This window comes from Leguminivora glycinivorella, chromosome 18, assembly GCF_023078275.1.
Source record: "Leguminivora glycinivorella isolate SPB_JAAS2020 chromosome 18, LegGlyc_1.1, whole genome shotgun sequence".
NCBI classification, from domain to species: Eukaryota; Metazoa; Arthropoda; class Insecta; order Lepidoptera; family Tortricidae; genus Leguminivora; species Leguminivora glycinivorella.
Genome location: NC_062988.1, coordinates 15379010 through 15383855, shown reverse-complemented (window position 1 = coordinate 15383855; position 4846 = coordinate 15379010). Strand labels below are relative to the sequence as shown.

The window sequence follows — 4846 nt, the reverse complement described above, 5'->3', positions numbered from 1 at the left end:
TAATTTTTGAATATCAAGATTAGTACATTTTTTATAATATATTGACTTATCAGAGAGTCGTGTAAAGCTGACCTTATCTAGAATTGTTTTGTTACACTGTGGTACTGTGGTACAAATTGAATTATGGAAGGATGTTGCAAAGTTGTCGGCAATGTTTTTTTGAGATAAATGGTTAGAACCAAATGCTTTATCTATTATATTTTCAATTGTATTTTTACTTCTACCCGTAAGCTCATTTAGTATTAGCCATAAATTTCTAGGATTACTTCTACATTCGTTAATTTTGTCGTTTATAGATTTGTTTTTATAGATAGTTTTTGTCGTTTATAGAACTGAGTTGTCATTACATATATGCACGCCGGATTAAGAACCGAGTTGTGTTTTGTCTTATTGGTCTCAGATTAAGAACTGAGTTGTCATTACATATATGCACGCCGGATTGAGAACCGAGTTGTGTTTTGTCTTATTAGTCTCAGATTAAGAACTGAGTTGTCATTACATATATGCACGCCGGATTGAGAACCGAGTTGTATTTTGTCTTATTAGTCTCAGATTAAGAACTGAGTTGTCATTACATATATGCACGCCGGATTAAGAACCGAGTTGTGTTTTGTCTTATTGGTCTCAGATTAAGAACTGAGTTGTCATTACATATATGCACACCGGATTGAGAACCGAGTTGTGTTTTGTCTTATTAGTCTCAGATTAAGAACTGAGTTGTCATTACATATATGCACGCCGGATTGAGAACCGAGTTGTGTTTTGTCTTATTACTTTCAGATTAAGAACTGAGTTTCCATTGCATATATACACGCCGGATTAAGAACCGAGTTGTGTTGCCTTTACATGATGTTAATAATATATTCTGTTCACAGGGTTTCCTGATAAGCACATTGTACCTGAATCTTGTGGTATCCATGGTAGTGTAATTAATGTGATATCCACAAATGAAGTGATTTCCGTCACTTAAAGTGTGAGTCATAATTATAATGATTACTTTAATGTCTGCTATACATTTAGCACTTTGATTATTGTTTCTTAAGTAGTTCTGTTTATGCAATGCAGGCCTAAGGAGGCGGACCATGTGCATAAGACCTATTATTGTGATGCAGGTCTTTGGAGACGGACCATCATGTGTTCTGTAGACTATCCTTAATAGGTTAGTTCTGTTTCTGGTATTTGTGATGCAGGTCTTTGGAGACGGACCATCATGTGTTCTGTAGACTATCCTTAATAGGCTAGTTCTGTTTCTGGTATTTGTGATGCAGGTCTTTGGAGACGGACCATCATGTGTTCTGTAGACTATCCTTGTGAGGTTAGTTCTATTTCTGGTATTTGTGATGCAGGTCTTTGGAGACGGGCCATCATGTGTTATATGGACTATCCTTGCGAGGTTAGTTCTGTTCTGGTATTTGTGGTGCAGGTCTTTGGAGACGGGCCATCATGTGTTATATAGACTATCCTTAAGAGGATTGGTCTGTTTTTGTTATTTGTGATGTAGGTCTTTACAGACGGCATCATGTGTTATATAGACTATCCTTAAGAGGATTGGTCTGTTTTTGTTATTTGTGATGTAGGTCTTTACAGACGCCATCATGTGTTATATAGACTATCCTTAAGAGGATTGGTCTGTTTTTGTTATTTGTGATGTAGGTCTTTACAGACGCCATCATGTGTTATATAGACTATCCTTAAGAGGATTGGTCTGTTTTTGTTATTTGTGATGTAGGTCTTTACAGACGCCATCATGTGTTATATAGACTATCCTTAAGAGGATTGGTCTGTTTTTGTTATTTGTGATGTAGGTCTTTACAGACGCCATCATGTGTTATATAGACTATCCTTAAGAGGATTGGTCTGTTTTTGTTATTTGTGATGTAGGTCTTTACAGACGCCATCATGTGTGTTATATAGACTATCCTTAAGAGGATTAGTCTGTTTCTGTTATTTGTGATGTAGGTCTTTAGAGACGCCATCATGTGTTATATAGACTATCCTTAAGAGGATTAGTCTGTTTCTGTTATTTGTGATGTAGGTCTTCAGAGACGCCATCATGTGTTACATAGACTTTCCTTAAGAGGATTGTTCTGTTTCTGTTATTTGTGATGAAGGTCTTCAGAGACGCCATCATGTGTTATATAGGCTTTCCTTAAGAGGATTGTTCTGTTTCTGTTATTTGTGATGTAGGTCTTCATAGACGCCATCATGTGTTACATAGACTTTCCTTAAGAGGATTGTTCTGTTTCTGTTATTTGTGATGTAGGTCTTCATAGACGCCATCATGTGTTACATAGACTTTCCTTAAGAGGATTGTTCTGTTTCTGTTATTGTGATGTAGGTCTTCACAGACGCCATCATATGTTATATAGACTACCCTTACGAGGCTAGTTCTGTTCTGTTATCTGTGATGTAGGTCTTACAGACGCCATCATGTGTTATATAGACTATCCTTAAGAGGATTGTTCTGTTTCTGTTATTTGTGATGTAGGTCTTCATAGACGCCATCATGTGTTACATAGACTTTCCTTAAGAGGATTGTTCAGTTTCTGTTATTTGTGATGTAGGTCTTCATAGACGCCATCATGTGTTACATAGACTTTCCTTAAGAGGATTGTTCTGTTTCTGTTATTGTGATGTAGGTCTTCACAGACGCCATCATATGTTATATAGACTACCCTTACGAGGCTAGTTCTGTTCTGTTATCTGTGATGTAGGTCTTACAGACGCCATCATGTGTTATATAGACTATCCTTAAGAGGATTGTTCTGTTTCTGTTATTTGTGATGTAGGTCTTCATAGACGCCATCATGTGTTACATAGACTTTCCTTAAGAGGATTGTTCAGTTTCTGTTATTTGTGATGTAGGTCTTCATAGACGCCATCATGTGTTACATAGACTTTCCTTAAGAGGATTGTTCTGTTTCTGTTATTGTGATGTAGGTCTTCACAGACGCCATCATATGTTATATAGACTACCCTTACGAGGCTAGTTCTGTTCTGTTATCTGTGATGTAGGTCTTACAGACGCCATCATGTGTTATATAGACTATCCTTAAGAGGATTGGTCTGCTTCTGTTATTTGTGATGTAGGTCTTACAGACGCTATCATGTGCTATATAGTCTATCCTTAAGAGGATTGTTCTGCTTCTGTTATTTGTGATGAAGGTCTTCAGAGATGCCATCATGTGTTATATAGTCCTTAAGAGGTATATCCTTAAGAGGTTAGCTTGAGACCTTGTTTGTCAAAAGCATGTTTTATTACCTTAAAGAGTAATGATCTCAAGGTTACCTTGAAAGGGTCACTTACATGCATACTTTCCAGAGGTCGCTGGTGAAATTACGGTTTCCAATAGAGCGGAGAGAGCAACTGTTCGGAATGCCTAGCTGAACGAATGCATGCTACAGGCTGCGCGACAACCTTGTCATGAAGGGCCAACTTCTGCGGTCGTTGCGCTGACAGCCACGAAAGAAGCCGTATCACCGTGGCTTGCGTATGAAGCTTTGATATGGTAATGTGTGTTGTCTTATAGTAAAATTGGTGGCTAGTACACATTGATTATTACCATTTATTAATTTTATCATGTTGATAGAAAAAAAAAAAAAAAATCAGCGGTTGTTAAAGGTCCTGCCAAGGAACAGCCATGTATTCTGCTTAATATATATTCATGAAAAAAAAAAAAAAAAAATTGACAATATTTTGTAATGTCTTGATTGTCATTGTTTATTACTAAATTATTTAACGGCTATGTAAGCCGGATCTGTAATTGAGAGCACCTACTATGCCAATTGTAAATTAATTTCTCGTAACCTTATCATGTTACTTGAACGACAGTTGTGTTGTACTGATTCTATCACCTACTGGCTTAGTTCCAAGGAAAAATTATCACGTTCTCGTTACATTAAGGAACTTAGTATTTCCCAAGTATGTTACAGAGCTTCTTAACAAGAGCTTGTGCTGTGTTGGAAGGTGGCTATGATCACGCATAGGGTGTGTCATGTTAACCTCTCACGAGTTGTACGCCTTCTTGCGCATGTGGGGAGCTTCACAGCCTACAGTGACGAAGCCAACTGTGAGTTTGTTCCATGTATTTGCTATTTAAACGACGCCAATCATCATTATTATATTGAGCGGTTGGTTAGTTTGGAATGCACCGCTCACGTAAGTCTTAACTTAAGGCATAAATGGCATAATACTTGCCTGAAAATAAATGAAATGTATTGATGGGTGAAGTTATTTACAAGCAAATATTAGATGGTGTTTTGTACACCAGTAATTACCTGCCCGCCGCTAGATGTCATCTATTTTACATAATTAATTTGACTAATATATAGTATCGATCATGGCGGTAAAACATGTACTTTTCGTACCATCGCACCTTAATAGTTTTAAAGCCTTACTGGCTGTGGATTTGTTAAATAATGACCTGACTTACTTGTACTAGGCTAGTCTGGTCATGCAATCTTGAGTTTAGTTATGTCATTACTATGATTCGACTATAAAATGAGGCCAATTACATATCTTGGTGTAAGTTAGTCTTAAACTACACCGGCCGTTTCCAACGGTTCTCGAGTTAATCACTTCAAAGGACCAGGGCCTGAGTGTAAAGCTGGAGTATACAAAGTTCTTGTTCACTTTGCAGAAAAGAAAAGAACAAATGAACAGATGAAGTCTACCGCCACCCGTTGGAGGCGCGGCCTGCTTCGGCTGCGTTGACTGCGGCAGTCATCAGTAGCAGCATGGATAGCAGAGACCTTCGGGACGAAAGGTCAAGGTCAGAATGGGCGAATGTAAGGACATCACTAGTCGCTGGTCCCCATCCCTAGGCATCGCTGTCAACTGGGCGTC

The 4846-nt window shown here is 38.0% G+C and overlaps 1 long non-coding RNA gene across 1 annotated transcript; it reads left to right on the top strand.

Annotated features, from left to right (window-relative positions):
- The first annotated feature begins 3081 nt into the window (after nt 1–3081).
- On the top strand, nt 3082–4227 carry LOC125235935. The gene is made up of 2 exons (XR_007178143.1): nt 3082–3509; nt 3934–4227. It is a non-coding gene; the product is annotated as an uncharacterized LOC125235935 (long non-coding RNA).
- The last annotated feature ends 619 nt before the right edge of the window (nt 4228–4846 follow it).